Below are 23,457 nucleotides of genomic sequence, written 5' to 3' on the forward strand. Positions count from 1 at the left end.
TGAAATAAGAGTTGGAAGAAATGGACAGTTGGAGATCATTAAATTCATCAACAGTTAGTTACTATTATTTGTTATTAGTTTCTATTTCACTGAAAGAAAATTCTGTTTGATCTCCATGAAAACGATCGGGAGAGCTATACATAGCTCATATGGGGCCTATTAGACTGGCTGAAAAGCTCTTTTGATGCAGGCACATATTCCTACATGTAACTTCCAACTCGGATTTTTTTGTGGCTGGTGGGAATAATTATAGAATTTTTACATATGTTGTGGGTGCCCTCACAGAAGTCTTCATGGGCGGAGGGGGGGGTAGGGTAGTCATCAAACCAGCGGCCATGATGGGCATGATCAATCATAAAACCCCCCACATCAGTCATTGAATGACTTGTTTTCTTCTCTATTCCTTCTGGCTTCCCAGGATGCTTGTTACTGCCCAGCTTTCTTTTGCTTTTTCCGTTTAAAATTTGTACCTTTTCAAACAAGGCATTGCTTTTCTATAACTTTTATTGGGTAAGAAGGTTTACAGGGTCCCATTATCTAGAAGCAGTCCCATACGTAAATTATAATATTAGTGTTTTTCAACTTGCCAGATTCTTTTTTTATGATGAAAAGAATATAATAAAAAATAAAAGTTGGGTAGGACAGGGAGCCTAACAGATTGCAAGTGAGCTATTGGTGGGCACACTGAGCTGAGTTGTCTCAGCATGCCCTGGTTGACATAAATATTAATAGTAAATGACAAACTTCAATCAACAAAACAATGTTCACCAATTAAAGACAGAAGAAGAGGTTATATTCATATACATATATTCATATTTTTGGAAGAAACTATATTATAAAAGAACTAAATGTAGAAGAAACTTTATTATAAAGGAACTAAACGTAGGGGTGGAGAGAAAATAAATATGTCCAAAGTTCATCTTTTACAATATAAATGTTTTCAATATATAATACAAAAAAGAAATAATACGTATATATATATTATGTTTAAATAAATACATACATTTATTTTGATATTGATATCATGGAATCTGAAGAATCTTGATGAGTTCTTGAGAAGAAGGAAGGTGTAACAGCAGTTCCTGCTCCTAAAGTAATACCTTGTAGAAGTACATCACAATTTGATAATAGCACTCAGCTGACTTTTTCTTATCTGAAAAGATAAAAAGTCTGATTGAGTTAGTACATGAAAGAGAGACCACCAGGAGATAACAAGACTGTAGGCTAAATTAGGAAGTTGAAAAAACATGACAGAAATGCCTTCCACATTGCTGCTAAGAAAACTACAAGCTAAAAAAAATGGCTGTGAGTTCCTTCCATTCATCTAGAGCACAAAAAAGGAAAAGGCTGACAATACTGACATGAGGTTGTAAGAGAGGAGAGCTTTAGGACATCCAGTCCCAGCATTTACCTTATCATGAGAGTACTAAGAACAGAACACTCTTAATAGGCAGAGAAGCATCACTGTGGAACCAAACTGTGATCTTTACATTTTCAAGCCATGGGAATAGAGTGATGTGTGTTTTTTCATTCTGTATCCAGATAAACAGGAGTTTTTACTTCATATTCCTTTCTAAAAAAATAAGACCCAACGTTCATTTTTTTCTCTCAACTCTCAATTGTCACTAGTATGTACACTGTGACAGTGGTGGGATTCAAATATGTGAACAACCAGTTCTCTGTGTGGATGCCATTTCCGGACGTCCGTTCTGGGCCTGGGCAACAAAGCATTAGCTACCGGTTCTGCCAAAGTGGTGCAAACTGGCTGAATCCCACCACTGCACTGTAAGCTTTCATATATTGTGTTAATTAGGTAGGAAACAACTCACAAATATAAGATTATTATGAAATCAACTGTGCAGTGCTAAGGCTATATTCCCCTTAAATCCTTACAGTACATTTTAAAATAGGAGAAATGTGGTATAGTATAATCTAATGATAACAATGTTTCAAAGACTATGTAAGGTGCAGCTAAGCAATGATAGCTTGTACATTGTTTTGCACCAGGGGTTAGCTAATAGACACTGAGAAATTATGATGCTCTTCCCAAAAACACTTTTCCCGTTTCATAAGTTGGCACAAAATCAACCCATTGTAAGATTTACCCAATTAGGCCAATTTCAGATATAATAATTCTAGACAAGGTGTCAGGTGGCACTCGGTTGATCACTAATAGCCTGACTCACAAAAAATTAGTATATGAATACCAGCCATTATAATATTCCTTTTATTGGTTTGTAAATCATATTCCCAATTCATCTCATATTATTTAATATATAATGTAGTTGCCCATTACTACTAGTACTTAGTAGACTACTGAATGTACAGATCGTGTAATAGTCTACTGAATTAGGGTAATCTACCCAGAATTTTCAACCCTGGTCCCTTCCAGATGATAACTGGATGCTGTCTGAGAATTTTGAGTGTTTCTCTCTTAAGGAAAATTAAGGGGAAACTATTGGGTAAACTACTGGAGTAAGTTTCAGTAAAAAGTTAATTTGCTTTTCATCTATTTTGTGCTAATTCTTGAGACATCATAAAACCTTTCTGGAACAAATAAATTAAATTTTTTCATAATGTTGTAATATGGATGAGATTTGAACTTTAAAGATGAAGAAACCAAATCTAACTTATATTAGCAGATTAATTTTGTTCTAAAATGCTTATATAGGACCAGTCAGAAAAATGAACACACAAGTTATAATATTCCACATTCAACATAATAATACTCTCTAAAAATATTTAAAGGATCTCAAACTTTGAGGAAGTAGAAGTTAAGATATCCATGGCTGAGTATTTATTATATTATTTAAACTGCTTTTCTAGCACCTACGATCATTTTATTAACAAAGCACCGTAATTCTTATATGAATGGGGGATGATTACAGTGGAGTGCAGATGTTTTTGATAATCTAAATGGGACGGGGAACAATGCTAGGTTGGTAAATCATTTTTTCCCTTCCAATAAATACTACTAACTGTTTCCAGTCATATTTCTTACTCTATCCCTGAGACGAGAATATATCTTAAGGCACTGGTGGGATTCAGCCGGTTTGCACCAGTTCAGCAGAAACGGTAGCTAATTTTTTGTTGCCCAGGCCCAGAACAGACTTCCGGAAGTGGCATCCACATAGAGAACTGGTTGTTCACATATATGAATCCCGCCACTGTCTTAAGGTAAGATAAGTCTTCTCCAACCTGACATCTTTCAGTTATTTTGGGATTAAAATTCTCAGAATGATAAGCCAGCAGTTGGCTAGGAATCATAATCCAAAAACATTTACGGCAGTCCCACTCTAGAGAAAAGGAGGCAAATCACAGTGTACCAGTAATAGCTCCTTAGATAGGCAGCAAATAAATTTAACAAATAAATAAATAATCTATTTATGGCACAATAAAAGGTAAAGGAGTCCTTGTGGATTTTATTCCACTAGTCACTGTCGACTATAGGGTTTGTTTTTTATTCATTTTATTATTTATTTATGCCACAATAACTCTAATAGTTTTACTATATTATTAGTATAGTACAGTACAATACAGTACAGTATAGAGTGAGAAATCTCAGTGTGGATCTTGGCCAATAATACCCAAGTACTCTAGGCTTCAGTCAGGTTGTTTTCATTGTTTTCTTTTCTTACTTCCAAAATTTGTATCATCTGTTGAAGAATTTCAGTTGTGACTCTATCCAATACTTGGTTTTATTTTTTTTTTCTTTCCCTAAAAGGTAACAGTAGCTGTGAGAATGGTACTTTTTAGTGCAGTCAGCATTCACATTTAAACATTTAATCAAAAATGTGACACCTTCAAGTTTCAAGCAAGAAATAACTCCATTCAAAAGAAATATAGTGCATAATAGAATATATTTCTGGCTACTATTAGCATTTATGTTTATATTCTCCTCTTTTGGTAGTAGTTCTGATGCACGTACTAAGCCAAGTATTCTAAGCTACACTTACTGGCAGTATAATAGGGTTGCCTTCGAAGAGGGTTCAGCTGGTACTAAATACGGTAGACTGCCCGAACTATAGTCTTTATGTGACAGATCATATTAAACATATTAGTCTTTCTCCACATAGGTAACTAGAAAAGCCTTGTCTAGGTATTACTCAGATCTACTTCCAAATATTTTAACCTCCCTCAATTTTATTATTTTACATTTATTTGTTTGATTTACATAGCCACCCATTTCACACAAGTGACTCTACACACAAATCCGCCACACATAATCCCCCCTTCCTTTACCCAGCCCCACCCCAGGGCTGACCCAAAGGTCTGGGGAAACAGCCAGATCTTCAGTGTCTTGCAAAAGGCTAGCAGAGCCACGGTCCTCTCTGGGGGTGGGGGTATGTGTTTCACAGGTTAGGTGCTGCTACTGAGAAAGCATGATAAAATGCCATTATTTAATAGTAGACCCACATGCACGTTCCATGTGTATGTTACACGAAGAAAAACAAAAAGCAAAATTATTACTGTATATAGAAATGATCTTAAAATTTGTAATTTTTTTTTATTTTTATATTGCAAATTCTTGCTCCTGCTTCTCAGAAATGGAACTGAGTGACTCCCATTTGGGGCTAATACACAAGTGGCGATATCTGCCATAGATGCATTTGATCTCCTTATAAAATTATCTATTCTGGAGCTAACGTTACACCTCATGAATGAAAATGTCCTAATTTAACTATGAATTGTGTAAAGAATATTTTATTTTGGTGGTCCTTTATCTTTAATAATCTACTTATTTTCTAATTTTCTTTGACTCAGCAAACTGCACCTTTCCACCTGTCTCAATCCTCCAAGATCTATTTAGATGATACTCACATTTGTACTACAAAGTACAAACCTGACACATTTCAACTTCGGCTACTTTGCTGAAACTAGCACCCTGTGACTATTAAAAAAAAAGGATTAGCTGCACATACTGTATAGTAGCTTTTAGGCACTTGAAGCAGTAAGTCTTATGGTTGCCTAATAACTACAAATAGTGGTAAGTCCTCATTTAGCAACCACATTTGGTACCCGCAAGGAGATCTTCAATGCAAAATGATTGCTAAGTGACACCGCAACCAGGTTTAGGATCTTATTTCAGCTTTCCTTTACTCTTCAGGCCTGCGAGGTACTAAATGAGAGGACTGTGGCCGCACAGTTACTTTTTTATTACTGTTGTAACTGTGAACAGTTGTTAAACAAGACAGTCACTAAATAGGATTACCTGTGTAGCTTCCTCCTTTCCTGGACAAAATAAATTAGACCGGATAGATCTGGAAGTAAGAATAACAAGGATACTTTGCAACTGTTTCAGGACCACTTCTGAAACCAGATAAGGCAGGGGTGTCAAACTCAATTTCATTGAGGGCCGCATCAGCACTGCGGTTGCCCTCAGGGGGCCGGGTGGGTATGGCCAGGGTGGGTGTGGCCTACTGGGTGGGCATGGCTAGAGTGCGTATGGCCTACTGGGTGGGCGTGGCCAGCTCTACATCGTTCGCATCAAGGGTGCCTATGGGGGCCTGGGCTGGAGTGGGACAGATCTGAGGGTCTCTGGCAGAAGGAGGGTCTCTGGGCCAGGGCCAAGGCAGTGGGGGCCGTTCCCTCACTGTTTCCAGGATGGCTTCGCGGGCCACATAAAACCACTTCGTGGGCCGCATCCGGCCCCCGGGCCTTGTGTTTGACATGTCTGAGATAAGGCATAAATAACTTGGCCACCTGTGTAAATTTTTATCTGGCAGCTTTCTACTACATTAATCAAAGCCTATGCAAGAAAACACAACTCAGTATATAAACCATTTGAATCAAAACAGTTAAAGGTAAAGGTAAAGGTTCCCCCGCACATGCGTGCTAGTCGTTTCCGACTCTAGGGGCCGGTGCTCATCTCCGTTTCAAAGCCGAAGAGCCAGCGCTTGTCCGAGGACGTCTCCGTGGTCATGTGGCCGGCATGACTAGACGCCAAAGGCGCACACAGAGCGCTGTTACCTTCCCACCGTAGTGGTCCCTATTTTTCTACTTGCATTTTTACGTGCTTTCGAGCTGGGACGAGTAACAGGCGCTCACTCTGCTACGCGGCACTCGGGATTCGACCCGCCAAACTGCCGACCTTCTGATCGACAAGCTCAGCGTCCTAACCCACTGAGCCACCGCGTCCCTGGTATTAATTAATTCGAACCATTCTAAAGCTGCAGCCATACAAACTACAGTAGTTTGTTTTTGTAACATAATCTTCAGTGCTAGCGCAATTCACAAAGGCTTTATGGTTTGTTCATCTTTGTGGTTATTTAGTTTGGGTTTAGTGTAGCAGTGCTCAGGTTTGAAGGATACTATAACCCACTAAAATGAGGAATGAATTTATGTGGCTTCCCAATGAACAAAAGCAATGATTCAAGGACTGACTATCATATCTAGGGCACCATAAAAAAGGAGAAGAGAAACACCCTCTTCTATGTCACCCATGTTGCACACTTTGAGAAGCCCTGGCTTAGTATATTATGTAAACTCAACTGTTGTAGCATTCGTAATATAGTGTATGATTTATTGCACTGTGCTGACAATGGTTTGGAGTCAGTGAAACAAATAAACAACAAATAAATAAATCCCTTTCTGGCTAAGAGTCTTTTCAAATTGTGTAAATATCTAAAACTCCTGCAGAGAGTAGAATTCATCCAAACTGACAAAATTTCCTTGTGTCTTAATTACATATCATTTACATTCCAATTTATAGCAAATCAAACAATTATAAGAAATCAATACACTGGGCAATGATGGGAACAGAGGCATAGAAGATCTGTGTTTGTATGCCACTTAAAGTCGCCTTTGGTGAGATGAGCAAAAGAAGTGGGAAATAAAATATTCAGATTTTCTCTGAAATCAACTACTGTATTCATATAAAAATAGCAACAAAGGAATTTTGTAATGGAGCTGTCACCCTTCACATGTGCAGGATTACAATGCAATAATTTCCAACAATAATCATTGGGAATTATTGGAGTAATAATCCAACATATCTGGAAGGTGCCAATTATTAGAAGGCTGTAAAATTCCATTCGGCAAATCTTCTTTTAACTCCTTCCCCTATCTTCATTTGCTATATTACTAAACTGTTGCCCTTTTCTAATCTTCCTTGATTCCTCTCTTCATTTTCTGTTTTCATTTCCAATTTTTCTTTTTTTAGACTTCTATTTTTTAACTTATTCCCTAAGTATATACCATTATAAAGGGCCCAGCCTATCAATGTTACTCTTCTCTTTGATTATAAATCAAATCAGTGACTTCACCAAACCCATTAACACATTGGAATATAATAGATTATGTTCATATTAATGTCCTTATCAATGCTAGCTAGAGATTCTGTGTGTTCTCAATACTATCAGGGAACTTGATTAAGGAAAGCTGGAATGCAAGATTTTTAAGTAAATCAATAGACAGCTTAATTTCTGGTCAAGTCCACATACACCAGCAACTGCTTCCAGAACATCTAGCAAAATTAACAAATACAGCTTTTGCTGACTTGCACCAAGGGTTTGCATACATGTTGAGGGCTGCACTTCAAAAGTACAACTTCCATCAAACTAATTTTAAGTTCATTTGAAGGGCTTAGCATTTCCTTCTGTCCTTAAAATTCACAACTCCCTCCTCCCCCACAATGAAAAGGGATTAAATTCTTCCCCCAGTCTGATGGGCTTTGACAGCCACAAAAAGAGCAAAGCCCTACTTTTTCTATTGCTGCTTTAGCAGATGCATTGGTTTCAATGGTTCTTAGCATTTTTGTTTTATTTCATAAAACAGCATGCATGCATCACACATAAGACTTTATATATTTAAAAGTGAAATCAGCAAACTGCTTATAGATGAAGATAAATTACCAATAGCTTTAATGGGCCAGTCTACATCTATCAGTAAGTTATTCAGAAGTATAAAGCAATAATATCCTTTATCTTCTGGAAATAGATAGAAGAGGCTGAAAACAAAAATCTAGCCCTAAACTTAAATCTTTGCTGCAAGGGGGAGACTTGATTTAGAAGGGGACAGTGATTTGTTTTTTTAAAGCCCTTCTCAACATTTACATTCATAAAACGTGGGGAGGAATGACTTGAGAAACAAAATATTATAGTGGAAATCGTAAGATGTTGAAGCATGAAAATCCAAACATTATTAAGAACCTGATTCCCCCCCCCCCCTTATATTAAATTCTGGGATAAGGGTATATACTTACTGACATGCTTCTTCAGAGGCCAGAGAGGAAATTTGGAGATGTGGTAGCTACAAAAATAGCCCAGGCCTCCTGTGACAAAAAGAAGTCTATTAAAAATAGACTTGCTTAGCTAGCTATTTCCAACTTTGGAGCACTCACAGTCTGATGGTAAGAAATCTGGTCCTTAGGCAGTGAATGGCTTTGCCTATAAGTGAAGAATATGCTAGAAGAGTAAACCTTTGGTGTCTTAAGCTGCTTTTGTTGACAATGCAATGGAAGGTTAAGCTATAAACAGGATTTTAAATAATAAAAAAGAACATGCTTCAGATCAAAGGCACTTACCAAAGACATATACCTTTTTGTACCAAAAAGCATTGGGAAGAGAGAAATCTGCAAATTGCTGACTCTGGGGATTTTCCATTTCAATAAGACTATTCCAAAACAATAGGTTTGAGAACTAGCCAGTAATCAGCACTATCTGATTTAAGAGGAAGTGAAACAGGTCATTGTTTCTCTTCCCCCCCTCCCCCCCAATAGTTGCTTCATGCCAAGTATATTATGATTGACAATTATCCTCTCCAAACTGCTGACAGTTTATGATATACTTCACTTGGTTTACAAGAATCCATCCACCAAGATTGCTGCTATACTAAAAGTCTGAGAAAAGAGATCATATTACGTGTCTACATACAATGCTATCCCCACAGTGTTTGGTAGAGGACATCTCTGTAAGTATTTGAATAATTTGCTTCTTTATGTTTTTACTTTGTGAGATGGACTAGGTTGAAAAAGACTAATTGACTCAAGGTTCACTAATGAATTGGGTGGAGGTCTAATTTTGTTCTCCACATTACTATGGCCACAGTAGTGTCCAACCTTGCTAATCACAGAAAATTGTTGTGCACATTTGCTAAGAAATAAGGCCCTTTGAAATATTCTTTTTAGTGGGTTAACTAGATTGTCACTGAACAATATGCAGCAGATGGTTATTTTTTTAAAAAAAACAACTAGCGGTTTTTGAAAGAAGGAAACTCTTGTGACCCTATCTTTTATGGTAAATCTCTTGAGCATTCCAAAGCCTACACGGTTGGGTTTTTTGTTCAAAATCCAAGGTAAAATGATGTACAGGTAGTCCCCAACTTACAGCCATTCATTTAGTGACCATTCAAAGTTACAACGGCACTGAAAAAAGTAACTTACGACCGTTTTTCTCACTTACGACCGTTCCAGCATTCCCATGGTTATGTGATCAAAATCCAGATGTTTGGCAACATTTATGACGGTTGCAGTGTCCTGGGGTCATGTGATCACTTTTGGCAACCTGCTGACAAGCAAAGTCAATGGGGAAGCCAGATACATTAACAGCCATGTTGCCAACTTAACTACAATGATTCACTTAACAGCTGTGGCAAGAAGATAATAAAATGAGGAGAAACTCTCTCAACAACTGTCTTGCTTAGCAACAGAAATTTTGGACTCAATTGTGGTTGTAAGTCGAGGATTACCTATACTGATTTTGTATCGTTGTGTTCCAAATTTCTCAGATTTTATGCTCATTGAGGGACCAAATGAGCATTTTGTTACCTTCTTCTGGGAAAGCTGCAAAACATGAGGTTTATAGAATGCAATGATATAACCTTTATACAGTCTTGCAATTTTTGTGTGAACATTGTAATATATATTTTAGGTGTTAACTTGGAACTCTGATTTGAAATATTTCTAATCCTGATCCATGGTATTATAAAACTTCTGATGATCACAATTATACAAAATTTTGGTTATATGTATATTGGAGATAAGGCAATGTTGGTTTCAGAGTGTTAATGAGTTCCCAGAGAAGCTATGTTAATTACTTACTTTGGGGATGGGTCTAAAGCCTGAGATTTATGTAACAAAATGGCAAAAAAAATTTGGCCCGACTTCTGAATTAAAACCAAATTTTGATATTTGTTGGTTTATTAAAAATGGCAGGAAGATTCAATTACAAGGTACAAGAAGGCAACATTGCTAAGTTACCTAACTAGACATTTGAGAGAAAATGTTAGAAAAATTAGCAGAATGCTACTAGCATTGGTATTCTTTCTCTTCTTTAGCATTTATTGTGTGCAGTTCTGAATTATGTTGTACTCATGTTACTTAACAGGAAGATACATCAAATAGAACCCATATTACTTGAACCGCTTTCATCCCAAGCTAAAGCAATTGCATGAAGCATCTTGTTAATTGGGCTAAATGGCACATTCACACATTAGTACTGAGAGTCCTTCACCACTAAATCTCTGCTCCAAAGCAGATATTAAAAAGTTCTATGACTAATCTTAAAATAGCTCCCCTTTCCCTACACAGTACAAGAATAATATTCTACATAAAGTACCTTTTTGCTGGCTGAGGAAATGACCATAATATCACAAAGTAATAATTATGAAAAATGTCAAAGCAATATAAAACCTTTTGACAAAAATAGTATTTTCAAGAGCTCGGGAGTACTCTGGACCTTTTGTGTTTATAAACATATTACATAATAGTTCGTACCAACTTTTGCCTCTAAATAGTTGCAAAAAGAGCTTTGGGCTAACAGGTAAGCCACCTTTGTGTTACTTCTTAAATAATGGCGAATTGCTTGAAATGGGTATATCTGCTTTCTAACAGAAACAGCAAAATTTCTAGCATAATAATTAAAATCCTGGGAACACAGTTCATGCTTAATTTCTAGCGAATCGAGTGAAGTTATGGAGATGGCTAGCAAGTCACTTCCCCAACCAAGCATGTGATAGGGGAAAATATAAGGGAAAATGAATGGGTTCACACATTATAATAAACCATAGTTTCCTGAATCAAAATCAATTAAAGAATCCAGAACTAGCTAGATTCAGAGAATTGACTTAGCATTAAGTAAGGTTTTCAATGGATTTAGATGAGATGGTAAACCAAGAAGGAAACCAAGATACGGCTTAATATAGTATGTGAACTCAGATGATAAATGAAGAGCATTTATTTTGGGAAGAAGCACCTTTCTTCCAAAGTTCACATCATAGCCTTTGGTACATACTTGTGAGGGGGAATCTGAGAAACTCTCAGGTGAAAGCTGTCCAATATTCAAGTAATTAAGAACTCATTGTATTTACTATTGAATAGGCTATGTGGTAATTATTTCTAACCAAGTGTAGATATTTGTTCTTTTGAAAAATATTCTGACATGTAATTCCAAGCCAACAAACGATCAAGGCAAATAGACCACACAAGTTGACTATTTTGTAATATCTGGGTGAGATTTTGTAATTCTGCATACCCTTTTCAAAGAAGATTGAAGCAAAAGTATCCATGTCGTCCTTACAAAATCCCTTTGTCTAACTTTCCACTGGACATAAATGCAGAACTTTGATCTCTCTCTCTATTTTTTTTAATCTATTGTACCTGATGACATTTATTTCAGCGTGTCTTTCTCCCAATCGCTGATTTAGGATCTGAACTTTACCATTTCAATTTAAGGATATCCACCAGGTGAGAGTATCTGGGAGAGAGAAGAAAATGTTATCATAATAAGTATGATCTCTCTGTGTCCCTCTCCCCACCATGTGCCCCCCCCCTTCCCCAGTCTCTTATTCCTAACAATCTCAGGCTTCTTCAAGGCAGGTTAGCAGCTAGATTGGAGAAGGGGGGAGGGGGGGGAGTTGTTAAAAATTAACGTGCACTTTTCTTGGGCCGCGTTAGGCTAACCTGGCTCTTGGCCTTCTATCAGAATTTATCCAAGCGTCTCCTTGCTCCGAGGCCATGAATCTCTCTCTCTCCCCCCCCCCCGCCTTTCGCCGCCTTCACAGACTTGCAGGGTAGCCTGATCACGTGCTTGAGTTCTGTTTGTCTGGCCTTGGAGACTCTCGTCTACGCGTGGAGCCGGAGCTCGTTTTCCTATTTACATTCTGCCTGCCCTGGGCCTAAGCGGGAGGCCAAGCCGAGCTCGCTTTGCTTCTGTAGCATTTGCTTGTAGTTTCCCCCCACCCCCACGCCGGCTTCCCTCCCCCACCCCCCCAACCCTCGCCGCCTTTCGAGCCGTGGGAAGAAGGAGCGAGCGAAGGAAGATAAAAGGGAGCTGCGTGCGGAACAAATGTGCTCGAGGGTGGCTTTCGGTGACGGAGCAGAACCTTGTAAATGAGAGATTTCCGTTCACAAGACTCCGCTTGCACGGTTCCTGTCCTGCCCTTGAACTGCCAAGCGAAAGCTTTGCGTCCTAACAAGAATGTAAATCAAATCGAGCCTGCCTGCCTGCCTGGCTCCGGGAGAAAGCGCGGCGGCGAGCAACGCTTGGCTCGGTTGCTAAGTGCTGAGAAGTGGAAGGTTTCTTGCTCACAGCCACAGCCAAGCCGGTGGTCTGTTTGCCAGGCACTGTTTACTCGGCGCGCCTGCACAAATGCGCTCCCTGTTTACCAGGCAGGGCCGGCCGGAGGCTCTCGTCTTCACCAGAAGAAGTTGGGGAGGACTCCGCAAGAGACTGGCAGCGGTCCATGCTCAGCCACGGATCTTTTAGATTAAGCCATTGTTCCCTCAAATTGCTCGGACCGTTTGGAATTGCTTGCCATACGTGTCGGCCAAAAAAAAAAAAGGGCATAACCGCCCTGGGTCCTACGGGAGAAGGGCGGTATATAAGTTTAATAAATATAAATATAAATATATATATAAAAATCCAAAACCGGTCAGGATTCTACTCACTAGTACCACGGAGGGAAGGGACAAAGTCCTCAAATTGCTCGGACCGTTTGGAATTGCTTGCGTCGGCCAAAAAAAAAAGGGCATAACTGCCCTGGGTCCTACGGGAGAAGGGCGGTATATTAGTTTAATAAATATAAATATAAATATATAAAAATCCAAAACCGGTCAGGATTCTACTCACTAGTACCACGGAGGGAAGGGGCAAAGTGGGGCGTGCTCCTAACACACAGCTGCTTGAGGGCTCTTAAGAATCAAACCCTCTGACCCCCGAAGCGTTGCTGCATAATTCCAGCCAAGTTTGGACAGGTAGGTAGATTTGAGTTAAAGAAAAAAAGCACTCCGCGGCAATTGAAAAAGACTTTCCTATAAAAGACTGGGAAGAGGTGGTTGTTTTATTTAAGGGCTCACCCCACCTTCATTTGTTATGTCCTTTTATGACCTCCGGTCAATCAGGTTTGCAGGACTATAACAGTAAAACCTGAAAACCTTGTTAAGCTGATGCAAGGCTGTGGCATGGAGGAGGGGAAGCCGAGAGTGAAGCTTTATCACACTATTTCCAGCTCTCAGAAGGAGAAGAAAAACATCTGTCTCTAGCTCACACACACCAGATCTCGGCCCTGATATTGAAAACACGTGCTGGCATTTTTCAGTACCGCCTCAAATTCAGCCCTAAAGGGATCTCGACTCTATGAAATATCCCCCTACTTTATGAAATTAATTGGCTAAGAAAGGTGTTTTCAGACACCCATTTTACAGGTCCGCTTGACATTTATTTGATAGTACTCATTTCTGTACAGTCCGGGTAAACCTAAAGTACTGTGACAGATCATTGTTGATGAATAGGCAGGGGGAAAACAGGTTTATTCTATTTCTTATTCTTGTTTAGAAGATCCTTTAGAGATTTCTCCAAATATGTGTTTGCCACCCAGTGTTTCTATCCTGCTGAATGTCAGTCATTATGCGCAACTAATAAACCGGAGGATCAAGCCAATTCATAATCTTGCTTGGCTGGCAATTCCACTTAGTCCTGCTTACCTGTCAAGGTGTTTTAAGCTGCAAGAGTGTCAGCAAGCAGGCTCAATTAGGACATGGCACACATCCTTGCTGAGGAGGAAGCCAAAGCAAGTCTCTTAGAGAAGGAAATTAGCACCATCAGGCAAACCACTGGCCTATGTAGGTCATCCTTTAGGTGCTGCGGCCTCAGGACCCCTGCACCCATTTTTTTAAAGAATCAAAACGGGTTAGCCTGCCACTCTGTCAGCCCCTAAAGTAATCCGATTAACCCCATTGCCTTTAAAGAGGAAAGTGCCTGGTGCCCGATGGCCGCCTGGAAAGCAGACAAAAGGCAAAACCTCCTGGGCAGACAACGGGAGGTGGAGGTTTGTTAATATTCAATCCGGAGCTAGATAACAGGTACTGGAAGGTGCTTCCCATTGTGGAAAATCACCCTGCACAGTGAAATTTGCCATTCAGAGTCCATTTGAAAAGCAAAACCAAGGAAGGATACAAAGCTTCCCAAATGGTGCCCTGGAGGGAAAGAGACAGGTTGGATTGTCCCTGGATTGGCTTTTGAGAATCTTCCATATGCTGACTGTGGATGATGGAAACTGTAAACTAGCCCTTCTTAAGAGAATGGGGTTGAAAAAAGAATGTAAAATGGCAGAAATGATCTATTCTCTGATTCCTACCCTTCGCTTTTTCTCTGCTCCAATATTACATTACCGCCGCCTTTTAGACTTCAAGTGTTTCAAAACCAGCACAATGGAGTATCAATGGAGTTCAAGAGGTTTTATGAGATAATTTCTGCCTAGACCACAGTCTTGAGGCTGCCTGGGTGGTGGTTCTTGTTGTGTATCTGGAGATGAAAGAGCAACTCTGTGCACAGAGTTCTTTCGCAGCACAAATCAATGATCTTAAAATGGGCAAGTACAGAGCTTCTGAGTTCCCCCAGCCATTTTCTAAAAACAAATAAAAGGCTAGCGCCATTGCAAAATGTTAACAGGCGAGCCAGCGACATCACTCATGGGCCTCTAGAGTGTAGCAGATCAGAGGTCAGAATTTTCTTGACCTGACCAGTCACAAACAAACTGGTGGGACACTTCACTTTGATAAGACCACAACGGAGCCTCCACTTAACCAACTATTAGACACAGCAGCAACAATAAGGAAATGGACAACAAACAAGAACACGGATCTTTACTTGGTGGGGATGGAGGAAGAAGCCGCATTGTAATGCAAGTACCTTTCTTAGCAAATAAATATATATATGTGTGGAAATCTATACTTGAAAATTGGTTGCCTTCGCTCACATCAGTGTGTGTAAATCCTGAAATTTGCTGCCATTTCTAATTATGATCTGATTCTAGAGAAAGTCACTCGTTTCCCCGTCCCTAAAGGGAAATATCCCGTCTACTTTATAAGCAGATTGCAACAAAGACCTTCCAGGCGAGGCTGAGCCATGCCATGACATTCGTACAAGCACGCACGCACACACACGCAAATAGGCCGACAGCTCCGTAGTTCAACGTTATGAACAATCTCCGGTGTTTTGTTTGTGCTTCCACTACGGGACGTGTAGGAAGAAGACGGGAAGGAATCGGCGAACCGCACACTGAAGGGCCAGTAAAAGAACCAGAGAGGCCTCCTCGCTTCTCCGCCCTAGCAGCATCCCCGCGTCACGCCGTTCAATTAACAGCCTCTAAAATAGGCAACCGCCGCGCTGAAAGTCATTTGCGGACTTCCCCCCCCCCCAAAACCAACCCTTCCAAATCCTTAGCACAACTCTCTGCGCTGTGTAGACCGGGGCGGGGGATTTCTAGCGCCGCACGGGAGGGGGTAGGTAATTTGGAACTGACTCAAAGAGTTGCTGGCTCTCTTTTTGTGGCCGAATTTCCAGGCAGTTAAACTTCTCCGACCAGTGTGGCATCTGTAGCGTTGCCAGTCGCATAGAAACTCGTTCCCTTCCTTCCAGCCCAGCCCCCTCCATCCATCAGTAAAGGTGCTGGGCGGGGAGGAAGCAAGCAAACACACACACACACACACACACAAAACACAACAACATCAAAGAACCGGAATGTGAGGGAGGGAAAGGAGAGGAGCAGAGTGGCGAGAAAGAAGGGAAAGACCCAAATCTACAGACGGGCAACCCGATCGGGCTGGGAGTCCTCGCTTTTTCTTATAAAGCGCCTCGCCTTTTCGGGAAGATCTGGGTTCAGGTCGGCCTTGACCGAAGGGGGGGGGGACAAAAAGGTCGCAGTCCGAAGTGTAAATGGGACTGAAGGGAAAGAGGCGTGTGGGTCTGCCGATCCTCAAGCGGAGACTTGGGAGGAGGGTCGATAACCAAATTAAAGGGGGACACTGGATCGTAGGTCTGGTTTTTTGCTTTTGTTTCTCCCCCCCCCCCGTTTGCACCGGGAAACTGGAAGCCCAAACAGATCATCGGGCCGATTGCTTCGTCGGTGCCAGAAACTCGGTCAAACTCTTCTGGCGCGGCTTCCTTCCTCCTCCCCGGGAGTCGGTGCAGCTCCTCCGCCCCTCCAAGCTCCTTGGCCTTCCCGCCCTGGTGGCTCCGGGGGCGGAGGGAGGAAATTGAGGGTGGGGAGCGGAGAGGACAGCCGCGAGGGAACTTTTCATTCCGCCCTTCTGGTTCGTTCACCCGTTCCCCTCCCCCACCGCAAGCTGTCTGACAGGAAAATAAAAGGCAAGAAAAAAAAGAAAACAGGAAAGTTAACCAGCCAACGGAGGTGGGGGGCGGGCGGGGAGGAGTGACAGGCGGAGCGGGATGAAGGGAGAAAAGGCAGAGACCCACCGAGCTAATATATAATGGTGTCCGGCTGCGTAAGGGGGGAGCCTTGAAACGGGCCCGGCGGAGCTGCTGGGGAGGAAGTGGAAGCCGTGAGCGAAGGAGGCTGCTGGAGGGGAAGGGGGAGGGGAAGTGAGGCAGCGCCATCTTTTCGTGTCACACAGTCCCAGAGACTGACTGCCTCGTAGTCCAGGCGCCGCCGCCGCCGCCGCCGCGCTCCGGCTTATCGCTCGTTCGTTGTTTTGCTTCTGGCCACTGGAAAGAGTGCCTTTTGAGTACCCTCACAGAGGGAGGCTCGCAGCCCTGTGGTGTGCAGAGCAGGGCAGACAAACGCTCCCCGCCACAACCTCCCGCACCAGTTCCACCCCCCCCCACCCCCCACACACACCCTTTCGCTCAGAGCTTGAGTCGCTGGCCTGGGGCAGCAACCAAGCCGACTCCGGGGCTTCCCTTCTCGTTGCGCTGGCCCCTTGGCTTGGTGAGTCAGCGCTGTTGCAAAGAAGGAAGGCCGCGTCAGGCCTAGGGCTACGTACGGTAGCTTTGCCTCCGTGCGCAACAACAGACGGCCATGTGGGCACACTGGTTTTCCTTCTCTCTCTCTTTCTCTCTCTCCCCCCACCCCGTCCATAGCTCCCGCTTCCTCGCCAAGGCCCCCATTTGGCTCCTTTGGGCCTTCTCATCCTCTGGCGCGAGAAACCTGGGGCTTGAGGCCCGGAGTTACCAAGTGGCAACTTACCACCCGAGAGAGAGAGAGGTCTCTCTTCGCGCCCTTTTTTTGCCTGACCTCTTTCCACGCCTGCGAAGAGAACCCAGCTGCCCGCGGTGCACCGCTAAAGCCTGGCTGAGTTGGCTTTGGCCACCGGGTGTTTGTTTCATTATTCTTATTCTTGTGGCTTTTCCCTTTTCACTTTCTGCCCATCCCCCCATCTTGGGCTGTCAGGGTTGGCAGAGGTTGCCGGCTCGCGGCCCTCTTTCCACCCTCCGGGCAGGGTTCGCTGCACCTCTGGGCTCTGGGGCCTGTGCCAAGGAAGACTCGGCAGCGCCGGTTTGGCTCTGCAAAGAGAGCTGCTCGCTTTCCTCGCCACACAGGTCGTAGCTAAGTCATGGGCGGTATCGCAGCTTGCCTCGGAAGATTGCATCTGATTTTGATTTCTTTTTTTTTTTTTTTGGTCTCTTCCCCCACCCCCGCCATTCCCGGTAGCTTTATCTCAGCTCCGGTTTAAAGGAGGGAAGACGCTTTTCACTGTGCTCGGCAGGGTCACCTGCCTGCCGGTTCTGAGCTGTTGGTTGAATGGCGCTTCGCGCTGCAAAGATCGGCGTGCTCCAGCTCTGCCCTTCCTTGGCACCGGGAAGCTCCTTTTCGGGCCTGGCGTGCTGGAGAGCGCGAAGCACAGGCAGGGAGCCCGCTGGCATCCAAAGCGGGGCTTCTCTCGGCAGCGACGCCCCGGGGAAGCCTGCCTTAGGCTGCTGCGCTCGCTCAGTCTGGTAGCTCCGGCTACCACGCAGGAGCAACCGCGCACTGCCGTCTCTCGGACCTGCTGAGGCGAGAGCGAGGAGGGAAAGAGAGCGGGAGCGGTGCTTGGCGAAGGGGGATTTGATGGGTGGTTGGCTCGGGGAAGGGGGGGGCTGGCTGGCTGCGCCTGGTAATGAGGGATATGAGGGAGAGGGAAGGGTGGGCTGTTTGCGCCTGAGAAGGGGAGGGCCGCCTGCCATTAGGGATGGGAAGTCTGAAGCGGGGGTGGGGGGTGGGGGTGGATGAGCCTGAGGGGTGGTTTTTTTTGTTTTGTTTTTAATCCAAGCGTCTTTGCGGGAGGGGGGGGAGGGTGTTTCATCCCGGAGAGGCGGGAGGCGTGCCTTCTGTTTCTAATAAAGGAAGCGACTTTTCTCGAAGGAAAAAGGGGAAGGTGCTGCTTGGTGGGGGGGGGGGGGAAACCGCTTGAGAGGATGGAGGTGTTAGTTGCCTTCTGGGGAGGTGTGCGCGTGTGTGCACCGGCAGTCTTAGAAATGCAAAGAACGGCAACACCTAGGCAAAAAAAAGGGATGGGGGGGAAGGGAAGAGCCTTCCGGTGCTTTGGGGGGGGGAGGGCACGTTAAAAGCAGTGGCCCCAGGGGAAGGTTGGGTTTCCTGCTGATTGTTGGCTGCCCCTGTGGGAAAAGGATTAATAGTTTGCAGATTGATGCTTGCTGCTCCTCCTCAGGAGGAGGAGGAGGAAAAAAAAAGGTTTTCTGGAGAGAGAGAGAGAGACATTGGCTGCCCTCGTAATAAAAGGGTGTGTGCGCGCGCGTTTTAGCTACCTGCCCTAGGGAAGCGAGGTTGGCGAAGGCTCTTTGTGTGCTGCCTGCGCTGCTGAATGGCCCCGTTGGAAGAGAGGCAGCCACCGGCGACGGGAATGTTTGGGAGAGACTTGTCAGAGGGGATTTGATGTGCCTTGTGCTGGGGGAGGTGTCGGGCTGCGCTTCGCCTGTTGGGATTTCAGAGGGGGGGGGAGGTAGGAGAGTCATCTCCTGTTTCTAATAAAGGAATCGGCTTTTATGGAAGGATAAACGCAGGCAACCGAAAACGTGTGGGCTGCAGCCGCCGAACTTCGTTAGCTGCAAATCTCGCTGCCAAGACGAAAACCTTTCCCCATCCTCTTTGAAAGAGGATCGAAGCCTGACCTAGCCGGGGGCGGCAGCCTCAGAAACGCCACACGCTCTCGTGTCCCGTACCTAGAACCTCTCTCGTGCCTTTCCAACTTCTGAGGGGGGGGGGTCAAATAAGCAAAAGGAAACAACGAGGCGCAACCCCGCCTCACAGTTCCGGCTTTTGGGGGATTGCCAGGTTTTCTTTGACTTAAGGGGAGCTCTGGGGATGACTCATCACGGGCCGTGGTGAGGTTTGTAAAGGTTTTTCTTTTCTTGTCACCCGCAGTTGCTGACCCGCTTGGCTCCTAGGAAAGAGCTGCGACAGGCGGCTTCTGAGAAGGCCTAGCTAGATTCTCGGTCTGGTGGGAAATTCCCCTGTTAGTACCAAGAGACAGCCTCCCAGGGCCAAGAAAGCTGAGGAGCTGAGAGGGTGGGGGGAAAGAGATTATCTTCCAGCCTGTGGCCTTGAAATCCAGATATTTGCAGTCCCTTTTGGGGACGAATGCCAGTGTGCCTGAAGTCTTTTCCTGTGAGTCTTTTTTTTAAAACTTCAGGCAGAACTGTTTGCTTCTCTGCTGCTGTAAACTGCTGCGTCAGCAGCTCCAATGTGGGATTAAAAAAAATAACTTTCATGCTGCTAAACGCTTTTAAGATGTATCTCTAGGCAAGCTACAGTCTGGCCAATAGATCCAAGTAGTACATTCCGTGGACTTGCCAGTGGAATACCCACCAGTGGAATACTACAATGATACCAGTGTCATTGTGGCTCTGTCCAATGCTTTGGTGGCCAGCCTAGGCAAGTTTGCCGAAACCATTATTTCCAGATGCTTAAGTATGAATTTAAGATACATTTGCTTGGACATAGGTCACGTTTAATAGATCAACATTTTCTTTAATGTCAACGTGTCTCTATGTTCGGCTGAGAAAGGTGTTCCATTTCTGATATCTCTTATTTGGTTTTCTATACATTAGATGAATCTCGTTTCATCTAAAGGTTTTTGGCAGGGTGCATCTCTCAGTTGTCTTACTTACAAATGTGCTGAGTTCAGAATTTCAGTTATTGTGCAGCTTGCAAGACTGAAGTGTCTGACTCCATTTCATGGAGGAGGGGTGGTTCCCAGTAAGGGCATTGTTGCAGTGGGCTGTAATGCACAAATGCTTCTACTGCTATATATATTTGCCTGGAAGTGCTCTGTCTTTACTTGCCTCTCATACTGTTCCTTTGAAATAGAGGCGATTATATAAAATTTAGAAACTTTGGAACATTTTGAAGTAAGGAATGCCATATCTGACACAATCTTTGGTGTCCATGCTTACATGACACACCGAACCACAAAATAGTCAAACACATTTAGCTAGCCTGCACTTCATTTGATGTTTAAGAGCATTCTGCAAACCCAGAAAGTTGAACTAAGTGTATTTAACAATATAGATTGTGAGCTGATTTTTCCTGCACAAGGGTGGTGGGGTATAGTTCTCAGTAGCCTTATAAATTTGCCTGGGAGAGTTGCAGTCTATCTGGAACCATTGTGTCAGCTCTGAAAACTGATGAATTGAAGTGATATCATTGGCTCCATTGAGAAGCATTTTCTCCAATAGGTGATCAAGCAACAGGAAAACATCTGTTTAATCCATGATGATTACACGTAGACCATTTATCTGTATTGCAATTTTGCAGTTATAAAATAAATAATAAATGCATGAAATCAACCAGCCTGGTAGTGCCTGTCATTCACAGCCAGTAGAGCACTGGTTTTGGAAGTTATGAATAATGGGAGTGCTATTTACAGGGCACTAGGTTGGGAAAACCTACTCTATAATTACTATCTTTTGAAGCAAGGAAGGATTATATACATTTATGTGTATGTCTTGGTCCCTGCTCGTAGTTGCAACCACAGGAGTGTAGAATTAGAACCCAAGGGGGCTTTTCTTCAAAAATAATTTAGTCTCATCTAGCAAGTTAGTCAAGTTGAAAAGAGCCTCAGGGTGGACCTCTGAGCTTTGCTGCAGTTATTCCTCTTGCTTTGTGGCAAGCTTAGATTTTCTCCTCTCTCCTCTGCTTAAAATTTAAGCAAGTATAACCACAGCTACCCCAATGAAGATGAAGGAAAATAAAGAGGACTCCTTAGTTTGTGCTTCCATCTTTCCTTTGCAAGTGGTCCTGACAACAAAATTAGCTGCCTCCTTCCAGTGAAGCCATCATATATGTGAGATGGGCAGCTATATAAATTGAACAAAGCCAGTAAGACAGCTACCCTTCCCCACTTTTTTTTGAAGCTGCTGCACTAGGAGAGGCTAATATGCCTCTCTATTGCAGAGATCCAGAGCCTGGATTAACAAATCCTTGTAATTTCATTACCATCTAACATGAGCAATTGGAGCTTGTAACAGACTGGGCATTTGGCTTGGGTGGCATAAGCCCAGGCAAAAAGAAGTTAGCAGATTTAAAGGGCCTCCCCCACATTTTTGAGACCAATGCCTTCCTGAAAAATGAGAACATTTGCAAACTGATCTGTTAAATTTATAGTTCTAATTAAATCAGATAAAAACTGAGCTTAGCTGTGTACGCACCTAGATGTACACCCATTGGAGTTCAATGAAATTTCCAGTTTGGCTATTTGCATATTGAGGCAGCCTGTTTCCAGACTGATAGAGAATTAAAATCTCAGAACCAAACCCTCTTTGGTTTTACTTACAAAAACATGCAAGCAGGCAGCCCTCTGGACAATTTCATTTTTCAGGCCTGTAAACAAGGTTTTCTGCTTAAATGCTGAACCCGCTTTAAGTCTTTTTTCCTATTTTGGCTCTTGAAGTATTGGCATTACAGGAGAGGCATTCCTGGTGCTGGAAAGTTTTCACTGATGGGTTCTGTGCTTCTCCAGAAGCTCTTGCTGTAATCTATGTAACTTCAAGAAACCAGGGGAATGCCTTGCTGGATGCCTCTCAGCCATCAAAGGGATTTTGTCTTTCCCCCTTTTCTGTGAAACACACATGCTTTAAAACTCAAGTCTTTGCCCAATTCATGCCGTTTCTCCAGCTGAGCTCTAAAAATTCACATTGTCATTTCCTCTGCTCTGCTGAGAATGCTCTTCAGCCTGAATGGAAAAGCAGCTGCCTGGCACTATCTCCTGGGCCACGAGAGTTTTCCATCATTTTGTGCTCTACCTCAAAGTGGGGTTCTGGCCTGGCCCTTGTGTGGTTCTGGTTTTCAACAGGGAGGAACCCACGGTGGCTCCGAAAAGGCCACTACAGTGCCTCCAAAGCCCTAACCCCAGGGAAGAGAGGATTCCCCGCTGGAGTAGAAAGAGGTGGAAAATGACTCACCACTTGTATCCAATCCCTAAGGCCAAAGCTGTGTTGACTGGAAGATTATGGCTTTTTCCTCCTTTCCCATCATCAGGGCTTTTTTTGTCATAGAACGCTCAGAACGGAGTTCCGGCACTTTTTTTTTGGATGGAACCTTGTAGGGTAGGCAAGGTGGGTTGTATGACATGTGTGAGTTCCGGCACCTTTTTCTTTTACAAAAAAAAGCACTGCCCATTATTATAGTGAAGTTCAGCAGAGAAATGGCCCAATGGCTGATAACCAGGGCTGTGTTCAAAATTCAGTGGCCAGCTTGTACTTTGTATCATCTTGGATGCTGAATAGGAGCGCGCGGGGGGGGGGGGGCACTTTTTCGGATGACCAAAAGAGAATCTTACTTGTGTCCCTGACTTGCAATCTGAAGTCTAGTGACACCATTATCCTCAGGGTGCAAGAAGGGAAAACTATTACTTCTGCCCCTCCTCAGGTTATCTGCATTTTTGCAAGCTTGTATGTGATTGTCTGAATTGGTTTGCTTTTTTCAGGGGATTTATAGCTAAAAGGCACTCAAGCTTGCTTGGATTGAAATGCCTTGATGAGAAGGCTTGAGCCTTAACCAGGTTACTACTCTCCTTTCCCCAATCAAAGGCCATTTGAATGTCTTTGGGCTATAGTGTTCCAACAGTTTCAATATATGGGGAAGGAACTAGATAAATGAATGATAATTTTAGTTTAGCCAGTTATCCATAATAAGGGAGACACAAGGTAGGTATGTCATAAAGTGAAATGATATCAAGTCTGTCCATGTGACTGTAGAAATGATATTGTTATTTTGGCCCAA

General features: G+C 43.3%; 1 long non-coding RNA gene across 1 annotated transcript; it reads right to left on the bottom strand.

The window, feature by feature from the left end:
• Nucleotides 1–645: 645 nt before the first annotated feature.
• Nucleotides 646–4,699, bottom strand: LOC308667321. The gene is made up of 3 exons (XR_014026257.1): nt 3,639–4,699; nt 1,412–1,573; nt 646–1,153 (listed from the first exon to the last, which is right to left on the bottom strand). It is a non-coding gene; the product is annotated as an uncharacterized lncRNA (long non-coding RNA).
• Between the last annotated feature and the right edge of the window lie 18,758 nt (nt 4,700–23,457).

Source organism: Vipera berus (genome assembly GCF_964194415.1).
Source record: "Vipera berus genome assembly, chromosome: 4".
Classification (NCBI taxonomy): Eukaryota; Metazoa; Chordata; class Lepidosauria; order Squamata; family Viperidae; genus Vipera; species Vipera berus.